Source organism: Nanorana parkeri, unplaced genomic scaffold (genome assembly GCF_000935625.1).
Source record: "Nanorana parkeri isolate BGI_ZX_2015 unplaced genomic scaffold, ASM93562v1 scaffold109, whole genome shotgun sequence".
In the NCBI taxonomy this organism is placed as follows: Eukaryota; Metazoa; Chordata; class Amphibia; order Anura; family Dicroglossidae; genus Nanorana; species Nanorana parkeri.
This window is the reverse complement of record NW_017306377.1, coordinates 601,768-624,396: the sequence shown is the minus strand read 5'-3', so window position 1 is coordinate 624,396 and position 22,629 is coordinate 601,768. Positions and strand designations below refer to the sequence as shown.

At 45.9% G+C, this 22,629-nt stretch overlaps 1 protein-coding gene across 3 annotated transcripts in view; it reads left to right on the top strand.

The window, feature by feature from the left end:
* Positions 1 to 10,765: 10,765 nt before the first annotated feature.
* The window catches only part of NADK (NAD kinase), a 70,662-nt gene continuing 58,798 nt past the window's right edge, over positions 10,766 to 22,629 (top strand). For 2 of the 3 annotated variants that reach the window (XM_018553085.1, XM_018553084.1), the window contains exon 1: positions 10,766 to 10,973. The gene's annotated coding sequence lies outside the window, so the exon portion shown is untranslated. The remainder of the gene's footprint in view (positions 10,974 to 22,629) is intronic. The other variant, XM_018553086.1, reaches the window with a different exon arrangement.

The following is a 22,629-nucleotide window of genomic DNA, read 5'->3' as shown; positions in this document are numbered from 1 at the left end:
TATTATTATTATGATTATTATGTTACTTTACTTTAAATCTACCCCCATATATCAGAACAGTGGTTTGTATTTTTGTTAATTGTCAGGACAAGAACAGCCTTTGCATCTTCAGTGTTGTGCTTTGTCCAGGTTACCTCTGTGTGATGACATAATTGGCATCAGTCTGGACTCTGGACCCCCCTCTTCCATCTGCAGGCTCCCGGGGACTTAATGCCTTTAGTAATACAAAAGAGTGAGGTGAATTACTGCTGATGAGACAGATGGTGGAGCAGTGGACCACAGTGTTATGAGGTGTGAAGCGTACACCAGCTGGGGTCTCTTCGACTCAGCTGAAGTGTCATTCAGTTTTTAATGCATCTCTCTATCTCTCTCTCTATCTCTCTATCTCTATCTCTCTATCTCTCTGTATCTCTCTATCTATCATTTCTCTTTGTTGGGTGATTGGAGGTGAACGGCTGACTTTGCTGGGTTTTTCGAGATGCCGGAACACCATTGACTGCTTTTAAAACTGCTGATATCAGCGAAGCCTAGAATCACACAATGCAAATACACATAATCCATAATTCATACATAACATAAGGCGCAGAGCCTCGGCTACCTCTAGAGTTTAGGCTGCCCTGTGTGAAAGGGTGTACCCTAGGGCATGACTGCGGCGGAACGCAACTGCTCCTAGACACGTGAGGTCAGGCAGACATAACTGCCATTAGTTATTGTGCCAATGCTCCATTTTACACAGGAAAATGACTTCTGGTCACAGACTCTTTTATGATTGTAGCACAGCGGGTTACTGACATACTGATGAGGGGAAGGTTGCATCTTTAGTGCACTCGGAAACATTAAGGGTACATTCACACCAAAATCAGAAGGAAATCGCAAGTCAATGGAATGTTGACTTGCAATTGTACTTTTCAATTTCCTTCTGATCCGTTGCGAACGGATGCTAATGGAGAGGAACTGAAAAAATGAATGCGTGTGAGTGGGGCTAGTTCACGCTGGATCCGTTGTGTTACGTTGCACTGAAGAAAAAGGAACAGAGTGTTGTGAACTAGCCCCGTTCACACCCATTCATTTTTACGTCAGCATCCATTTAAAAACCTATCGCAATGCAATGGATCCGGTGCCAATGGGTCCTTAAGCTGAACTCCAGGAGCAAATTTATTGAACTACAGAATATTCCTTAATAGCCACAAACTTTAAAGAGAAAACACCTTTGTGGACTAAATGCCCTTGACGACCCAGATATTACTTGGTAAAGTAGCAGTGACTTCATCACTGTGCCACATATATCCTGTGCAGAGAGCAGAGATGTGGGAGGGGCCCAACAGGCCACACCCACTACAGGGGGTGTAAACAAGACCAGTCACCCTGCACAACGAGAGGGAGCAGCAGTGACTGGTCTGTATTTCAGGAAGCTCCTGCACAGAGGCAAAATGCAAGCTTACACAGTGTTCTTCTACAATGCTCACCTGACTGGTATACTAATACTCAGCCAAAACTTTTTTTTGTTCCAATGTGTAAGATGGCATTTCCCTCAATTTGAAGATTTCCTCTCACTTTCATTTTACTTAAGCACAGGAAGTCTGGGGAAATTTCACCAGTTACACATATGCCCCCAAAAAATAAATTGGCTTTAGATATACTTTAAAGACCAGCTCCAGGTAGATTTTTATAATTAAAACAAACACCCAGCAGGCATTAAAAATTAAATGTGGATATGGAGCTGTTCCCACGCAGTACCTATTTTTCACCACACGATGTCCTCAGTCTTTCCAGTTAAATGACGCCCGGCATGATATATTCTGGAAGACAGGAGAGGTAAGGTAAGTGCAGGCTCTCATAGGCCCAGCCCCTGAGGGGAAGTCCCCATGCTGCTCTTTATTCACTGTATAATGATGCGAAGAGTGGTGCTGACCTTATCATATCAGTGGTGCTCTCTGCATCATCCAGGACTGCCCACCCCCTAGGTCAGTGGCTCTCAACCTGTGGGTCGTGACCCCCTCGGGGGTCGAATGACGATTTGCCAGGGGTCGCCTAGTGGCCGGGACCTTTCTCTGCTCTGTTTTGTTTTTTTTTAAATTGGGGGCCGCCGTAAGTCAGAAAAAAAAAAACCCACCATAGGATTGCATAGCTAGATTCCTATTGGCTATTTCACTTTGCAAAAGCCAATAGCAAACTAGCTATTGCACCCGCCCTCTGATGCGGCCAATCAGTAGAGGGGGACCTGAAGTTCTCCATCAGGTCCCCTTCTAGTGATTGACAGCAGCAGAGGGCGGGTGCAATATGTATGTATTCAAGCAAAAAAATATGTAAAACACACCTCTAGCTACGCATTCCATTTTCCCGGTCCGCAGCTGCAGAGATCGGGCAATGTCTCAGTGCCTGTGATTGGCACTGTGCACTGTCAGCTTCCTGGCGGGCTCGGCACGTGGAGCTGCAAACACGCCCGAGCCCATCCCTATCAGTGACAGTACTGCGGAGTATGTACCTCATACGTTATAAAGCCACACACTTTAAATCCAATTCTTCTAGTTCCAGCTGCAGAGCCCGGTCCTGTTTTTGCCTATAGCAGTGGTTCTCAGCCTGTGGGGTCGCTGTGCAAGGTGTGAGTCCTCCTCAGCCCTCTCCTAGCGCAGCAGTGTCAGTTCTCCTGCCACGCCTTCAGCAGCCGCGCCATCCCTAAATTTTACCGTTGGGGGTCACCACAACTTGGCAAATGTTACCAAGGGGTCCCGGCCCTAGAAAGGTTGAGAACCACTGCCCTAGGTGGAGGATGAGAAGGGGAAGAGCACCCGGTGTGCCACGTAACCAGACTGAAGACTATAAAATGGTTAAAAAAATGTTTATATAATAAAACTTTATTCGTTTTTTCATAATAATATACATCAATAAACACAATCCCAATTCACATATCCTTACACATATTGGGTGAGAAAAGATAAAGAAGGAGAAAAAAAACCGAACCATTAAATTGCATTTACAGTACATCCCTCCTAATTATTACACATATAATTAACTCTCACCCAGTTCAATATCTCTCCAATACCTTTCCATGAGAAGGTTAAAAATTGTAAATTTATATAAAAAAAAAAAAAAGGGAGGACTGAGCGCTGGAGGCCAAGTACGGATTGTTTGGCTTTAAGCTTCACTGCACCGGATAGAATAGGACAACACAATGGAGTACTATCAGCTCTCCAATTCTTCATAGATCGGGCAACAAGGATTTTGATAAGGACAAGTTAGCAATGGCAGCCTGCCATATCCCGCCTCAGGTTTTCTTTTCTTTAATACTACATACTGTATGACCTTTCATAAAAGCTGGGGGTTTGACTTCAACAGCAATCCACTTTGATGGTTTATAATGAAAGTACTGGCTGTGGCTTTAATAAGTGCAGTGCGCCGGATCAGATGCCCATCGGCTGTATAGATCGCCAACTGTAAAGAGTCTTGTGATTCCTCTAAACATCCCTTCCACCTGTGCTAAATAAGCCACACATGTCTACAGGCCACAAGAAGTGAAAAATAAAATAATAAAAGTTATTGCAACGTATACATTTTGAGACTGCTGCCCTAGGCTCCACCCCACGTATGCAATTGTGGCAAGCACAGCCCTAAAAATAAAAGGGGAAAACTAACGTCATCCTCCATATCTTGTCCACTGGGACTGGGGAGTGTGAGGAGAAGCTTCAACCACTAGATGTCACTCTTCATCCTGTGAGTTAGAGGGTTATTAAAACCTTGCGGGTTTTTGCATATGTACAAGGCTAGCAAGCAGTAGATATATGCAAAAACCTTTTAAAAACGAAAACCTTTTAAAAAGAGGTTTAAACTTACCTGTGTCTTCGAGTACATACTTAAAGGGATGTATTTATAAACAATTGCAGAGCCATTCGCCTTGCGATATTGCAGGTACATTCATTCTGTGCAAACGGAGGCAATAACTAATGTTATGAGCATATTGTCTTTTCAGGTTGAATGTAATATCAGGTAAATGGCATATTGTGGCCACTAGATGGAGCCGAGGAGCACAGGAAATAAGTCTCCCCACTTGCACTCCACTGAGAACTGCAAGTTCCTCTGCTGTGGTGGCCAACTGTCAAAGGGTCTCCGAATGGATGACACGGCTGTGTGGGCAGAGCCGCGCGCAGGCTTCCCGAATTAAAAAATGAACACAAGTTTGCGGGAAGAACCCCTTGATTCAGGTAGGAAGGGGGGGCCCAAGAGAGGATGAGGGGTTGCGATGCGACCATGTTCCATGTTATACCCTGAATATGGATATAACATGAAACATGGTCACCAAAGTAAACTTAACCTTTAGGGCAGCGGTGGGCAACTTTGGCCCTCCAGCTGTTGTGGAACTACAAGTCCCATGAGGCATTGCAAGACTGACAGTTACAGGCATGACTCCCAGAGGCAAAGGCATGTTGGGATTTGTAGTTAAAGTAAAGATGGAGGGCCGGAGTTGCCCACCCCCGCTTTTAGGGCTCCTCACAAACCTTTTGTTACTATACACTGCTCAGGAGAGCCCCTTCCCTGGCACTGTCAATGGCCTCTGCTGTTACACTGTTGGCCACTAGAGGGCCCCAGTGGACCTGAAGTTTGCTTTGCTGTATGAATTCTACATCGAATGTTACACTTACATGCAGCTCGTATACCTGACTTTCAGGAAAGGGCTTGGCTGCTAACAGATACCAGCATTCAATGTTGTCATTTATCACACTATCTAATGATGCACCTGACAGTTTCAGTAAAATTAAAGTTAATGGGCGTAGTTTTTTTTTTTACACCATAATCATTTAAATACTGCTCTAATTTTAATAGGATGTGTCTTGTTCTCAGGCACTACAAGGCTGGGTCAGGGCAATCTTTAACGCGGGGCAAAAGGGGCAGTTGCCCTGGGCCCAATCATTGTTGTGGGGCACAAAGCAGTAGACATGTAAGCTGCGTAAAAAAATCAGTTCGGTTCGGATATTTCAATATTCGGAATTCGGATCAGAAAATTCTATTCGGTTCGGGTTTCCGATTCGGACAAAATCCGAATGTCGTTAGTTTCGGATGAGTTTACGAATATTTGTTGCGAGTAAAACAGAAAACCGTATACAGATGTTAATACTAAAGCTGAATCTCCTAGACCCGTATGACATTTGGGTTTTGAATTTCCAAATTGCATTCGGGAGCTCCCAAATGCCATTTGGCTCTGGGAGCCATATACATATATTACTAAAGCTGAGGCTCCCAGAATGGCATGTGGGAGCTCCCGAATGCAATTTGGAAATTCGGTACCCGAATGCCATACGGGTCAAGAACCTCAGCTTTAGTTATATATGTAAATACTGAACACAAATTTTCGTGTTCAGACCCATTCGGATGCATTAAACCGAAAAACAAAACCTTTTTTTAAACCTTTTTGAACGAAATTCGGACGGGATCCAAAATTCGGAAACCGAAATTCAGATTTGGGCACATTCAAATGCATTGGGATTCGGAAATTCTGATGCGTCAGAATGCCCGAATTTCAGAAAATTGGTCCGAATTTGATTCGGAACGAAAGGAGTCGCACATGTCTACAAAGCAGCTGCCCCTTGAACCCGCAAAAGATATACACGTGGCACCGTTGTGTTTACTATGGGATCAACATCAAATAGTGTTGCCCCGCCCCTGCCGTACGCCATGTAGCGTGACAGCGTGACGTCTCACATGGGGTGACATCTCCCATTACTAGCACAGGACCAGCCATAAGAATTACAGAAACTACTAGACATGTGCACTGGCAAAAAATGTGTTTTGATTCGGATTTTGCGTTATTTATTTTTTCGGGATTCGGGTCCGAAAGTCAATTCGTTTCGGAATTCGGATTCGGACAAAATTTGTTAGTGGTAATCTGTTCGAAATTTCATCCCAATTTCGATTCGGAATGAAACGCACATGTCTAGAAACTACCCCGATTATATCTAGAACGATTGTTGTCCACGTTCACCAAATCTTCCCAATGTTGTCCCATACGTGGCCACCATTAGCCCCCTGAGATGTGTCTGTGAGGAGCTGAGAGGATTTATGCCCATTTCAGTGGCTAATAATGTCTTTTAGCTTTTTAATGTCACATTAGACATTCTGTATATCTTATAATAATCCCCCCTCATTGACCTCTTGTATACACTGAGTGGCCAGATTATTATGACCACCCCATCAGTACTTCGTTGGGCCACGAGATGGCTCCACGAGATTACTCCATGAGATGACTCCACGAGATGACTCCACGAGATGACTCCACGAGATGACTTCGTTGGGCCGCCTCATGACTCCACGAGATGACTCCACGAGATGACTTCATTGGGCCGCCTCGTGACTCCACGAGATGCTGAAAGGTGATGCGAGGAATCTGACACTGCACTGTTGCCCTTCTGTTGTCTTGTACCAGTCTTGCCACTCTCCGTTCTGCCCTAACATTGACTAGTCGCTGACGGACACAATTCTCATGTTCAGACCCAGATTTTCGGCTGACAGTCCAGTCTTTAAACACTTTAACAACAGATGCTCTTGAACATTTCACGAATTCTGCTGTTTTGCTGATACTCGCTCCATGGCTCCGAGCGCCAACAATCATCCCACGTTGGAAGGCTGTTAAATCACGTTGTTTACCCGTATCTTCAGAAACAAATCACTTCTACTGTCGTGGTAAACAACCTGCTTCCCTATTTATAATGGTCTGACCCTCCAGCATCTTCAGCGCCAAATTATAGCTAATTTGCCTACAAACGTCAGATGGTCATAATAATCTGGCCAGTGTATATTTGACTTCCACACATGTAAAGCCTTCATAACAACACACACTTCATCTTCATATTGATTCATCTTCTTACATAACCAGATTATCTTTCTGAAGCTAAAGCTCCCTTCTTACATACTACACAACTAAGTCACCTGTGCCAGCACCCTGCGTATTAGGCGGCCCTCCTGTCTGACCGCAATATAGATAGAGAACACAATGCAATGTACACAATGGACTTTCCCATTTCTGGTAAATCCTGAGCTAATGTTGCCCATACATTGCTCAAACCAGCAGGCCAAAACTCGACCTGAAGGCCCGCTTGGCCCCCTTCTTTTCAATCTACTTATGTGGAAGGAGCCGGAAGGGAAAATTGTCTGCAATTAGCTGTAGTCACGGTTCGGGTATTCCAGACATCCCAACTCTCCCGGACGTTACAGGAGTCTCCCGCCATTGGATAGCGGCTCCCGGCCGCCCGGGAGAGAAACATTTTCTCCCAGAAAGGTTCACTTTGCTCGATCTGGCAGAGTAAACCTTCCCTGCTTTCTGGCTTTTTTTGGGGGTTTTTTCTGACATCGGGGGCGCCGTCAGTCAGAGAGGAAAAAAAAAACAGCATAGGAATGAATAGCCAGATTGCTATTGGCTATTTCAATTTGCAATAGCCAATAGCAGCCTGGCTATTGTACCCGCCCGCTGCTGCTAATCAGGAAGCCAGGTGGTGAGTGAGTCATTACACGCCGCTTGGCTTCCTTAATGGGACTTCCGGTATCGGTATTCAGTATCTGCGAGTACCGGGAAAAAAATATCGCTACTCGTACTCAATACTGAAAACCCGCTATTGCTTCATCCCTAGTTATATCTGATTGTAAGTGCAAAAAAATGGTGTTGATCTTGTTGGAAATCCAGAGCTGTCCTGTGTCCTCTACACACCTCCTGTTATCTCAAAGATCCCTCCTAGTCCTGATCCCAGACTACATAATAATTATCCTTCATACATGTGAATGTATTGCTGCAATTGCTTTTAGATTTTGCCTTGACATACACTTTAAGTTTCGGGCCTGTGCCAGGGGGCTTTGGGCTCGTGCTGATGACATATGTTGGAGGCACTTCTGGGATTTTGCAGAATGATTCGGGGCTGTTTAAACAGAATGAGGGGAATTTATCAAAACTGGAGCAGACAAAATCTGGAGCAGCTGTGCATGGCAACCAATCAGCTTCTCTCTTTCATTTCAACGCTTAACTGAACAAACTGAAGAGAGAAGATGATTGGTTGCCCCGTGCAACTGCTTCAGATTCTTCCTGCTCCAGTTTTAATAAATTCCCCTCACTCTGTTTAAACTTGTAAAGCCGCTTTACAATAGAAGCGATTCTGGCGACTCAGAGCGCTTCTAAGGCCCGGTGAAAGGTCTCCCCCGGCGTACTTCCCGGGCTCCGTTGCCCCTCCTACGGGCCCCGGGACTAGCTTCTCTGGTTTCGGCGGGAAGTTGGGGAGGAGATGGACGAACCTCCGTTCGTCGATTCCTCTCCCCGTTCTATTGGACCAGGAGCGATGCAGATTGCATCACTTCCGGTCCCAGAGCTGTCTGCACTACACTTCAATAGCTTATTTGGAGTGTAAAGGTGACACTGGGGGTCTTTTGGACCCCCAGCATCGCCTTAAAGAGTACCTGTCACCACCATCTGCTATCACATGGGGGGCTTGTAAGCCCCCCTAAGTGATAGCAATCAAAATAAAGTAAAAAAAAAAAGAAAAATACGTTTTTAAAATCAAATAAAATAAATCTAAAAATAATGTAAACATTTTTTTAAAGTCCCCCGCGAGCATGCACGTCGCCACGTAAACACGCGTCGGGTGCGCTTACGTATGAAAACGACGAGCGCTCTACACATGTTGGGTATTGCTGCTCATGCCAGAGAGCAATAATTCTAGGGCCAGTATTTTTGTGTATCTCTAAATTGATGACCTGTGGGGGCTTTTAAAGCGTCGTCTATGGACTTTTTGGGGTACTGAAGTTTGTCGCCGTTTCACGGACGCACGCAATTTTTAACCTGGGCATGTTGGGTATCTATTTACTCGTTGTAACCTCATCTTTTATATTTCATTTTAAAAAATCCCTAAATTTTGGGGTTTGATAAGGAGTTGCGCTAATATCGTGCAACATAAAAATTTGCAACTGCCACCATTTTATTCTATAGGGTCTTGGCATTCAGAAAATATATAATGTGTGGGGGTTTTAAGTAATTTTCAGGCCTAAAATGTGGAATGTAACAGGTGTGCAAAAAATGGAGAGAAAAAAAGGCCTCAGTCGTGAAGGGGTTAAGAGGTGCAGCTGACCTGCTTCTGACCTGCCTTTCACCTGCTTCAAGCAGGATAATCCCATAGACATGTATGGCAATGCAAAACGCATGCATGCAGCCCCGTAGCTCTTCAAGAAAGCCAAGATCACAGTTGCTCAGTTGGACTTCCTGTAATCAGCAAAGCTCCCGCTGCCCGCTGATTGGAGAGCTCTGGCTCTGACTTAGCAGGGGGCGCATTGGACCTCTACAGAGAGACCGCTGCTTCAATACAGAGAACAAAGGTCCTTCTCTACAGACTTTTCTGCCCAGTCTAAAGGCCGTGACACACTGCTCGCGAAGCAGCGCAGAGCGGTTGGCGCGCTGCCTTTGCGAGCAGTGTGTCATGTCACTTTCTTCTCGGCACCTCAGCTTGCGAGAGCTCGCAGAGCTGAGCGTGCCGAGATGAACAATTTCAACTTCAGCCAATCGGCTCGCGCGTATAAACCGGCGCGACGGGATGCGACGTCTGGCCGGTTGTTACAGTCGAGCCGATTGGCTGAGTGCAATCATCTGACTGCACTCAGCTCACACACTGCACGCAAGGCTCCGTGCCGGATAGCTTTGCTTCGCTCTGCACGGCTTCGCGTGCAGTGTGTCACGGCCTTAAAGCTGCTTTCTAAGGCCCCGTTCACACCTGTGCGATTTAACGCCCATTGCCCAACGCACCAGAGAACTGCCATTGGTTTCTATAGGGTCCATTCACACCTGGCACTGGTGTGCATTGGGGAAAGTAATACAGATACTTTTTTTCAACTCTCCATATAGACTTCAATGGCAGATCTCGAAAAGTGCATTTCACAAGTGTTTTACTGCATGGCAACAAGCACCCACCCCCCTAGCAACCGCTGCTTCACTTCCATTAACCAAAAAATAAACACATAGAGGGGAATTTGTCAAAACTGTAGCAGACAAAATATAGAGCAAACTGAAGAGAGATGCTGATTGGTTGCTATGGGCAACTGTGCCAGAATCTGGAGCAGTTGCCCATGGCAACCAATCAGCATCCACCTTTCATTTTCAAACCTTAACTGAACAAACTGAAGAGAGAAGATGATTGGTTGCTATAGGAAACTGCTCCAATTTTGATAAATGACCCCCATAATGCATATAAAGGCACATCAATGCGCATTAAAACTGCACAAAGAAAGTGAATGGTAAGGCGATGAACGCTTTTTGTTTTGATGTGATTTAAAAAAGTGATTCATCTGTTAAAAAGCTTTAATATTTGTATATTAGGATTTTTTACATGTAGGTGCAAAAGAGGGGAGGGGAAATCTCATAACATGGAGTTGGACTTTCCTCTTTAGGGGGTATTGGATAAAACAAGCAATTCTGGTTCTTCCATTTCAGAAGCTGACCGATACACATCAGCAGACTATCCAGAAGACTCCTTTCCACATCACGGATTATATACATATTTTTTTTTTCAATTCTACAGTTCATCAAGCCTGAAGATCCAGGTACAGTAACGGGAATCCCCGGGGTAAAACCAAAAATCTGCGGCCACCCCTGGAAATCGCGGACAGCTGTCATCAGCTCCATTTGTTGTCTAGGAAGCTGCCAGCACCGCCACGGCTCACGTCACCCTTTGCCATCAACAAAGATGGACGCCGGGGATCGGCGCCTACCCGGTGACCAGGCCTGTACCACAATGCGCATGCGCACTAGTGATCCCGAGGGACGCGCGGCCACAGATGGTGTAACCCTCCGCCCAGGTCCCAATTCTGGAGCGGAGGGTGGGGGGAGAGGGCTCTGAGGGTACCATGGCACCGGCATAGGCCACCTGGGAGGACGCTGCCCGGAGCAGAGCCCGCTATGTAGGACCGGAAAGAGGGCGGCAACCTGCAGAGTACCCACTCCCTGGGCACTGACAGTGAGTCACGTGTTATCACATGGGGCACCCCAGACTGCATGTGCCAGGCAACACTAGGCCCGGGGCAGCCTGTAGCCTCATATGTGCCCAGGCACTAGAATGCCCTGCCAGCCATTGTAGCGCCCCCAGCAGCAGGAGTGTTTCAGGCTGCTCCTGGCATAGTGACACCTCAGATATGTGTGTGTGAGGGCTGATGTGTGTTTACTATGGGGGGCAGACAGTGGGCTCACTATGGGGGGCAGACAGTGGGCTCGCAATTGGGGGCAGACAGTGGGCTCTTGTACTGATTATGTGTATTGCTTCTTGCTTCCTCTTGGCCCATCTCACAGCTGGCTAGGTGATTCAGCCATGGCTAAAAATTTGTTCCATCACAGTACACCTAAACCCCAAATCATAATGTCATATATTGCAGAGTGTCAGGCCTTAGATGTGGCGGCTGCATTCGTTTTCCTATGTTTTATACAAGTACAGAAAAATACATGTTGATCCTGCCAGAAAGCCAGTGTCTGTCACTTCCTGTGAGCTAAACTGATATCTCAAACACTGGTATCGCTTTCTCCGTGTATGGCGATTGTACAAATTGATGATCGCTCAGTTTATGAATCGCTGCATTGGTGTCATGATAGTGGAGATTCCCAAACACATCAATCCTGTGTATCACCTTTATTAGAGTTACCTGATATCGGCTTATCGCGGTACTCCTAGCCACCGACAAGTATCCATGTTGTATGAGCCGTGAATAATGACTGGCTACTGTGGTTACTCCATTTTGCATTTGGTGCCTTATTCCGATCACTGTCTATCGAATGATTCAATTATTATGAATTAGGGATGCACCGATACCAAGTAACGGACTCGCTACAAGTACAAGTACCGATACTTTTCCAGCTCCAAGACTACACTAGAGAAAAATTCAAAAGTTAGGAGGCAGCTGTCATTTGTAAGGAGCACACGGAGCTCCCGGGATTTGTACAGCTCTGTTTTAATGTGTGATTTTGTTTTTATAAATATAAATAAAGGGATGCACCGATACCAGTTTTACAAGTACTGGTACTTGTCCAAGTACTCACAGATACGAGTACTGATACATTTTTGTTTATTGTCATGTGGCAGTTTTTCTAAAACCATACAGACTAATGATTTCAGGACAGTGGTGGAGTGCCAGAGCCAAGTCCCAACTCCAACCGCTGCAACCCTGATAGTTCTCATGAGAATGCCAAGTATCGGCACTGGTATCGGTGCATCCCTATTATGAATCCATATCGTTGTGTATTATATGGTGTCATACAGGGGGTGGACACATTCATATTGAGTTCAGGAGCCAGTCTGTCCAATCCAAAAGCCAACAGGATATCTTTTTAGGAGCCAGTTCTATTGACAGCTAAAGAAAACCCCAAAAGTTAGGCGCCGGCTGTCATTTTTAGGCGCTGGGATAATGTACCCCCTGCTGTATATATGGATCCACTTCGGAGTTCAGTTTGAGGACTGCAGGTTTGTACAATTATGAATGTCTTTTTACCCGTCTCTACTCCAAAACACACTTCACAGGCTGATGGACAGAAACATATTGACAGATGATGACTGACACAAATTGGCAGACACGTCCTGTAGTGCGCAGATGTAGATTGACTCTGACCAGCATGGATGAAGACTGGTAGATTTTGACTGATAGACTAACCTGGCTGAGTTCTACATATAAGTAAGTGGGACTTGTGTTTTGTCAGAGCAGAGTACCAAGTCATCATTGCGGCCCTCTCAAGCTGCATTTATCTGGCTTCCATTTCCTCTGTGCCACTCTGGCCAGTGGCAGAGAGAGGAAGGGTCTTGGAGCTTGCACATGGCTGTCCCTGACCGCATGTGACCCCACTGCTTGACCACCAATCGCCAAGCACCAGTGTTTTCATGGAGTAGAAGAGATGTGAGTCACATATTCCCCATATCAGGAAGTACCAGGTATGTCTCCTGGGCAGTCAAGCAGAGCAAAGCACCTTTCTTCTAGCTGCTCTCCTTGCTGCACATACTTCCCTTCCTTTCACTCCCCTACTGCTCTGGGCATCCATGGGAGAGGATTGGGCAAGCTCTGGTCAGAACTTATATATCACTGATGGCTCTTTCCTTCCGAGAGTGCTATAGCCTGCATCCCGGCATCACACGGTGAATCCCTACAAGTTGTGTCCACAAGCTGGGGTGTGGTTTGAGTATATTTAAAAAACATTTTTTTGTCACTTTATTGTTTTAAGGCTTTCACTTGACCCCTTTCATGTAGTGACATCACCAAATCAGCAGTCAGAAGCAGCAGTGCCTTAGATCTCACTCTGCAGATACACAGCTATCAGGCTGTATGGCCACGAGTCCTAGGCACACTCACATAGGAGGAATTACAGACAACAGTGCAGGCACAGTTACCATATGAAGATCTTTCCTATAACAACAGCAATACATCTACATATCTAATATTCACTTTTTAAGTTCAGTTCCATTTGAACACAATGCATAATCTAAATGGGCCCTTTGTGTATTCTATTTGAAGGAGGTTCGGGCCCCGTATAAACAATAGGAAGCCGTCTGTGTAGCAACCAATTGCTAGTGATTTTAGAAGTTTGCTTTTGCTGTTAATAATGTATTGGGTATCACAGTCCTTAGATTTGTTCAGGTTTTACTACTCGTATAACGGTTTACAAGAATGTCACTTTATAGCCTCAGCGCATCGTTCTGGAGCCCTTTATGACAGCGACTCTTCCATTGTCTGTAGTGAAATGATGTGTCTGTCTTCAGTTTACTGCCAGCAAACTACTAGAAGGAGGCGCTTTTCACAGTCCAGCTGTGGCTGCTCGGGGATCACTCGTTAAAGTTGAACTTCAGCATGAGTATAGTGTTTAATAAAATGTTCCCTACCCCATTTTCAGCCCTAAAATGTTTAAAATGAGTCAAAGCAAGGCAGAGAAATCAAACAGTTACTTGCTGTGATGTCATCAGCAGTCTTCCAAATTCTCTTCTGTTGCCGGCCACACAGAGGAGGGATCTCGATTCACAGGTGGATGCAGATAGTTGCGGTCGCTGAGCCTGTACAAGGCAATGACAGGCTGACAGCGGCTGCAGCTGTCAATGGGTGTTCGGAGTGGTTAGGGACAGATGCATGAATCAATTACTTGCAGTTAGGGACCGATGCTTGGAGTAAACACCTGCAATTAGGGACAGATGCATGGAGTGATCACCTGCGGTTATGGACAGATGCATGGAGCCACTACCTGAGCGATTACCTACAGTTAGGGACAGATGCGTGGAGCGATTGCCTGTGTTTAGGGACGGATGCATGGAGCGATTACCTGCGCTTGGGGACGGATGCATGCCATGGAGCGATTACCTCTTGTTACAGATGCATGAAGTGATCACCTGCGGTAAGGGACAGATGCATGGAGCGACTACCTGCGGTTCCAGATGCATGAAGTGGTTACCTGCGGTTAGGGACAGATGCATGGAGCGACTACCTCCGGTTAGGGACAGATGCATGGAGCGACTACCTCCGGTTAGGGACAGATGCATGGAGCGACTACCTCCGGTTAGGCACACATGCATGGAGCGACTACCTCCGGTTAGGGATAGATGCATGGAGCGACTACCTCCGGTTAGGGACAGATGCATGGAGCGACTACCTCCGGTTAGGGACAGATGCATGGAGCGACTACCTCCGGTTAGGGACAGATGCATGGAGCGACTACCTCCGGTTAGGGACAGATGCATGGAGCGAGTATCCATAGTGACCTATGGATCCAGTTGTAGGATTCTGCTGGATTCTTGCTGCAGCTGGTGCATGTTTGTTATGGGAATGAGGCCTTACTCTTTTGCTTGGAGTTCAGCTTTAGGCTCCATTAGTGGGTTTTTTCCCGCCCATTTCTGTGCGCGAGGAAACGTGCTAAACATACAATGTTTTCTATTTTAATGTGCATTGCTCGCATTAAGGCAGCGTCCACGCGGTATGAAAACACACCCAGCGAAAAAGTCAGAGCCCGATTCTACTATAGCAGCAAACGTGTGGAATCCGGTCGTATGTTAAAATTTGTGTTTTTTGTGCTGTGCAGTTTTCCCGCGCAAAACCGCAAACGCCATAGGTGAACGGAGCCTTAGGTATGGTGAAACATTTTGGAAATTGTTGCTCAGCAGCATAGCTGGAAGTCTTTTTGTCTGCAGTTCCGCTTTGTGACGTTCAGAGGATGCCCCTATTAGAACTGTCATGTAAATGATTCCAAGCTGGGAAAACCAGCCGGCCAGCATTCCAGGTCAGCCTGAAGCTACAGCTGCGCGGAACAAGGAAGTGTCAGGCTCTGAGATGGCACAGCCATTGGACTGAGGAAGGAGCCATCCAGGGGTTTGGTATGTTAATGACTTCACCGAATATCTGTGGAGATGATCCTGAACTAACGCGTTGTCTTTGTTCCCATATTTCCGGTGTATTGTTTTGTATTTGTACATATTATTATGTATTATTATATGACAGCCAGGTGACCTTTGCTCTCTTGCTGTCTCATGGCTGGTTTATGATCTGTCATAGATGGGTAATCTTTGTGTCTGTTTCCCTGGTAAACCTTGCCCAGGTTACCGGCCATTTTGCGTCTTTTTAATACAGTAGTGCGCCCTTATAATTTGCGTGTGCGCGAACGTTTTCACATTGTGTACTTACAGGCATATCGTCATGTATTTTGCAATTTGTTTTCTGTTTTGTGATTGTTACAAAAGTCTTGTATGTGATGAATGGCTGTGATAACAGGGCAGTGTGTACTCGCCTTCATTCTAGGGGCCCATCTACGAAACTGCAGCACTCGGTGGTCACATGACCGCTCAGCTCTCGAGCCCCACACCGGCTTGAAGTATTGGGAAGAGTAGATTTTACTCTTTCAATGCGTCTCCTCTCAATAGTTCGAGTCACTTACCTGAGCAAATTGAAGAGAGATGCTGATTGGTTGCCATGGGCAACTGCTCCAGATTCTGTCTGCTCCAGTATTGATAAATTTCCCCCCATTGAACCTTTCCTTCCTTAGAGGAGAACTATGATTTCCACTCATCCTCATAGTTAGAGCCGACCTGTGACAAAGAAGCCGATCGTCTCCCTGAAGTGATCGGTGACTGTCGGTCACCGCTCCCCGCAGGGATTCCCCCCCTCCCAGTGCTGGGTGGAGGAACGGACAGGGAAGGGGGCGGGCACAGCTGGCTCTGGTATTGGGAAGAGTAGATTTTACGCCTCAATAGTTCGAGACACTAGCCTGGAACAAGAATGCATCGAGAAAAGGCAGCTGATCTGCAAGCTTGTTGTGGGTCAGTGATATGTATTGAAGCCATTGGATCACAATAAAAGCCAGGCAGCAATGGCACATTTCACATTTCCTCAGTACAGGTTTCACTCAGACTGCGTTCCTATGTCTTTTGCAGGCTCATTTTTGGGTGATCTGACACTGAAATTAAGCCCTGGGCACAAAAACTTTCATTTAAAAAAATCCCTTAATAACCACAAAGGATATAGATCCACTTTGTGTACACCAAATGCCTTTGCAAACCCAGATGTTGTCTTACTGTGCTGCACATAGCCTGTTCAGAGCGCAGAGCTGTGGGAGGGACCCAGCAGGCCCCACCCACTACAGGCTGCCTGCAGAGAACTATAGGAGGGGTGGAGACTAGGCCAGTCACTCTGCACAAGGAGAGAGGGCAGCAGTGAGCGGTCTTTATTACAGAAGGGGGCGGAGACAAGATCAGTCACCCTGCACAAGGAGAGCACAAGGAGACAGCGCAGCAGTGACCGGTCTTTATTACAGGAGGGGGCGGAGACGAGACCAGTCACCCTGCACAAGGAGACAGCGCAGCAGTGACCGGTCTTTATTACAGGAGGGGGCAGAGACGAGACCAGTCACCCAGCACAAGGAGAGAGCAGTGAGCGGTGTTTATTACTGGAGGGAGCAGAGACAAGACCAGTCACCCTGCACAAGGAGAGGGAGCAGAAGTGAGCGGTCTTTATTACAGGAAGCTCCAAGTCCCACACTGGATGACTGCACAGTCCTGGAAGAAATAAACAAAGCTCACCAAGATTCTACCAGGAATACACATGACTCTTGTATTTTGCTTATCCCGGAGGTCAGCTTTAGGAAGGTGCTGTGTTTATAGCCATGTCAGGTGTAGTTAAAGGAGAACTATGGGGTTAAGGCTTTTCCCCATAGCTCTCCTTAGGGTAACGGAAGGACACAAACTAAGTAAATATTTGTCTTTACATTGGTGTCTCAAGTGCAGGCTGTAAAACAAAGAGGAAGACTAATGGAAAAAGATGAAAATAAGCCGTGGTTGCAAAGTAAGATTTCCAGTTACAAACTGAACTCAACCAAATCGGGTCCATATCACAGCATAACTTGTGTGAGAAGCTTCAGTTGGAAGCTGCCATTCTTTGACTCCAGGCCTATGTACTAGTACAAGTGAAGGTGAACATATGGGGCCATAGCTATGATCTCATTAGGCCAGTGTATGTGTGAGGAGTGCGGCAGCGTCTGATGGCAGTGTTTTCAGGTATTTTGCTTTGTGATAGGTGCGCGTTATTTACTGTCCGATAGATCCTCTTTTATTCATTGTCAGCGTCTCATCTCGTCTTTTGTTCCGCGTCCATTTGATCTCCACCATCTATATTCATAGGTCTGTCGGTTTGAATTCAAGCAGTGACGTTTTGTGGAGTGACCTTTTTTTTCCTTTCTATTTTTGTTGCGAGTGGTATATGGTGGTTAATGATTGACGGCTTTCATGTCAGTGACCAAAGTGTCACTTGCCGGGGAGATCGATCGGGAAACTGTCATTCTCGAAGTGGATCTAGACAGACGTTTTATACTCTGGCAGCCTTCAAGAACATGGGATGGATTCTATGAAATTACGCCGCAGATACTCAGGGGGGAAGGTAATCGTATCATTTTCTTTCAGTTTTATTGCATGTTTATACCTTTCTGGATACATAGGGGGGAATTTATCAAAACTGGAGCAGACAAAATCTGCAGCAGATTTGCACTGCAACCAATCAGCTGCCTCATTTTTAAATCTTACCTGAGCAAACTGAAGAGAGATGCCGATTGGTTGCCATGAGCAACTGCTCCCAGATTCTGTCTGCTCCAGTTTTGATACATTCCCCCCATTATCTTTCCTTCCTTAAAGGAGATCTATGAGTTGAGTGATTTCCACTCATCTTCATAGTTAGAGCCGACCTGTGAAAAAGAAGCTGTCACAGGTCGGCTCTATCGATCGGGAAGTGGGCAGAAACATGCTGCCGATCCGCTCATTTCCCGATCGTCTCCCTCCAGTGAGCGGTGACTGTCAGTTACCACTCCCCTCAGGGATACGCCTCTCTCCGATCCTCCAGCGCTGAGTGGAGGAACACACAGCAGAGGAGGCGGGCACAGCTGGATCTGCCTATAGATAGGCAGAGCCAGCTGTCACTCACGCAGCTGGGTGGATCTCAACAGCATTGTCGGGCTCTGTCCAGGCTGAGACGCTCTCAGTATATTGCGGGATACTGAGCTTTGGGTCTCGGGAGGAGGATAGTATATGTCCTCCCATGACCCTTAACAGAACTATGGAGAAAAAACACTTACCTCATAGTACTCTTTAAAGAGGACACACTGAAGAAAAACAAAAAATGAACAAACCTTTAGCGGTATGTTTCTGTATTCTCAGTTTCAAGAATAATATATAAAAAGTTCAGTGTTTATGGCTAAATGTTCAGCCCCGCATACAATGCAACAATGCTCCCCGCAGGGATTACCCCCTCCCAGCGCTGAGTGGAGGAATGGATGGGAAAGGGGCTCTGCCTCTAGATAGCTGGGTGGATCCAGACAGTATTGTCGGGATCTGTCCTGGCTGCGGCGCCCTCAGTATATAGCGGACAATAGCCCGCAATATAATGAGCTTTAGGTCACGGGAGGAGGTTAGTATATGTCCCCCCCCCTCCGCCCGCTAGTTCTGTAGGGCACATTTATGTGACAAGGCCTGCAGGTTGCTCCTTCATGTTCTGCAGGAGGAAGACGTTCATGGGGCAGCGCTTTACATACTGTACGTTCACATCAGTCCCTGCCTTCAAGGAACTTACAATCTAGAGTCCCTCTCTGACATGCCACAGACTTGGACCAATTTAGACAGGAGCCAATTAACGTAGCAGCATCTCTTTGGTGGAGTTACCCTTGCTGTTTATTATTAGTCTGTGACTATCTCTTGTTTTGGTTGCAGATATACCCCCCCCCCCTTCTTTCTTGGACCTATTAAGGTTAGCATAAATGTTTTAAAGTGGGCTAGAAGATCTTCATGTATATTCCATACACCCTTCAGTGCTGTTAATCTGTATCGGTTTTCTCTGGTGCAGTGTATCCAGCATGCACAGCTCTCAGATCTTTGAACGATTTCATCACAGAAACTTGAAACTGAGTTTTCTATATTTGTTTTATAATGAACTCTCCTCATAGGGTTCAAGGATTCATGGCCCTGAAAGGTGTGCAAACCTTGACTTGTGACCTCCATTGCAAGTCAGTTACCAGGGCTGAACTGTGATCGGTTTTGTCAACGCCGGAGCGTTTGATTACATAACACCCGCTCAGCCTCGTGTTTATGTAATCGTGCCACCTAAACCTTTGTACTAGGGAGTTCTCACCACAGTACTGCCTATCTTGGAGACAGAGGCCCTGCCGTATGATGGTCACACCTCACAACCTGTGATTACAATGGTCTGCTACCACCTATGGGATCTTCATACCATACCGTGGCTGTATGTTCATAGGCTCCTCTGCAATCTTGGTTGGTGCTCCTTGGTCAAGTCTGCTTAGAGGCCAGTTGATTGGCTGGCGTAGATTTTCCTGGGTGATTATTACTGTTTCCTCAAATGCCAGGGCTGGACAAATCCCATGAGCCAGGTAGCCAATGCTCCGTAAAAAATGACAGCTGGCGCCTACCTTTTTGAGGTTTTTTAAAAGTAGAGCATGCAGGAGGTATATGCAAAAACATAAAAAAAAAAAATAAGTTACCAAAAAGGTTATTACTTACCTGTGTCTCCACCGCTCGCTCCCGTCCGAAGATCTGAAGATTCTTGAGCGGCCGTGCAGGATGATGGGGCGGGCGCATGCGCAGTAGAGATCTTCGGCTGGGAGACGAGGGGAGACACAGTGTAAGTCAATGCATGCAGCCCGGCAGCGTGCATCTGCACATACTCCGTGGGACAGGAAGAGACAGGAGTCAGCGCTGGATTGGAGACCTGCACCAGCGCTGGAGTCAATGGAGCTGGCTCTTGAATTGGACAGATTGGCTCCTGAATTTTATATCTGTCCACCCCTGCTCAGTGAAAGATGAAAGATCACTTGGTCTAGTCGCCATTTGTTTGTAGGCTTTTTTAGGTCTTTATTACAGGGGGTGGAGACAAGACCAGCCACCCTGCACAAGGAGAGAGATCAGCAGTGAGCGGTCTTTATTACAGGAAGCTCCAAGTGTCACACTGGATTACTGCGCAGTCCTGGAAGAAATACACAAAGCTCACCAAGATTTAACCAGGAATACATACGTCTCTTGTATTTTGCTTATCCGTGACCGTGTTTTAAAGAAATCTACAGCACCCATTTATACTCAAACCAATCAGACACTTCCACCTTCATTTGCTTCTTTTGTCTGGTTGGCGAGCCACTTGAGTGCCAGCGAAGGTTCCCAGCTCTGCGGACAAGAAGTTGACATTTTCACCCCTGCCATTCTCAGGGCACATCTACTCTCCATGGTGTCATCAGGCGTACTATTGTGGCTTTTCACCACTTTGTTATTCACGCCGTCCTTCCTCATTCTCTTGGGGATTTTTTTTTCTTCTCAGGTATTTCCCAAGTTCTTGGACATAAAGGGTGATTCACTTCTAATTGTCCCTATTAACGTGTCAAAAAACAATTCTCTTCCTCAAATGCTACAATTAGGAGCCTTCTACAATTGCATCATGTTCTTTTCTTGTTCCTGGGAATGAAACAAGTTTGTATATTGTATTGTGTATCACGTAACATTGTTTCATACTTCTGTTCCTTATTGAAAACTTAATAACAATTATGGAAGCTTCGAATGCTATAGCCAAATATTTCCTTTTGGGTGGAAGCAAGCAAAATCATTTTTCTTAAATGAGATTTATAAAACTGGGCAGCAGGGTCTCTTCTGTACGATTGTATTATTTTAATGATGATGATATTTGTCTGTTTTTCATTTTTATAACATCCCTTTGAAGGCAGGAGAGAGTTGCAGGTTTGGATCTATATTCTATTCTATCATCTACAGTATTCACCTCACCATTGTCCTAACAACCATTCTGTACTTACCCTTCAGTGACTTCAGCCTGGCTCTATCTGCCGGAACCCACACATAGCTTCACATGCAGTATGTAAGTTGTCTGTCAGAAGCTAGGATCTATTATTATTATATTATTATACAGGATTTATATAGCGCCAACAGTTTATGCAGAGCTTTACAATATAAGGAAGACATTACAATCGTAATACAAATCAAGACAAGATGGTAAGGAGGGCCCTGCCCCTGAGGGCTTACAATCCAAAAGGGAGGGGCAAGTGATACATGAGGAGGTAGCAGTGTGGGGATGAATTGTTTGAGAGCGTGATGGTTGAGCGGTTAGGTTGAGGTGGGATAGGCTTCCCTGAAGAGATGAGTCTTTAGGGAATGCCTAAAGGCAGTCAAGGTGGGCGACAGACGCACAGGTTGGGGTAAAGAATTCCAGAGGATGGGAGAGACTCTGGGGAAGTCCTGGAGGCGAGCAAAACCAGGGATTGCCTGGAGAACAGATATCCCATTGCTTCAGCTGTGCTTGGGTGTTGGCTGGCAAAACAAAAGCCAACGTTGCTCATGGTTTATTTTAACTTTGGATAGAGCTGGGAAGGGTTAGTATTTTTTTTGTCTTCATCTTCTCTAACGAATACCCTAAAGAGACCCTGTCACCAACATCTACACACAATTGCAGGTAAAAGCACCGAAAAATCTAGTATTTTAAATGCTTGCTTGGAGGTTTTTTTTAATTATTTTTGTTCTATCCATAAACATTTTTATTGACTTGCAAAGTGCCTCTTAAAGTGACATTAAAGTCAACCTTTTTTTTCCGCCCCCCTGCTTTAAGGACTTACCTTAAATGATTGTAGCAGCTGAAGGAGGAGAGAAGGGGGAATACCATAGAGCAGGGTTAGGCACCCGCCCCCCCTCTCAAGCTGTTGTAGAACTACAAATCCCACGAGGCATTGCAAGACTCCGACAGCCACAGACGAGACTCCAAAAGGCAGATGCATGATGGGATTTGTAGCCACAACTGTAGGACTGGAGTTTGCCTACCCCGCTATAGATTGTCAATTGAGTGACAGTTCTGAGTTTGCTGACCTCACAGGTTGTCCCCTGGCCATCTTGTCTCCTGGCTTTTGGAGTGTTTCACAGGTAAATAACAGGTATAAAGTAAATTAAATGCACAAATAATATTATGGGAAGATTATAGGATTATAGGGTCTCTTTAAAAGCAGATGATCTTGGAGTTAACATAGGCTTTGTTCACTTTAGCGGCACCCCCTGACAGCACATATTTGCCATCTTTTTGCTGCTTTCTATGCTGGACATTGATGTATTCAACTCTCTTTCA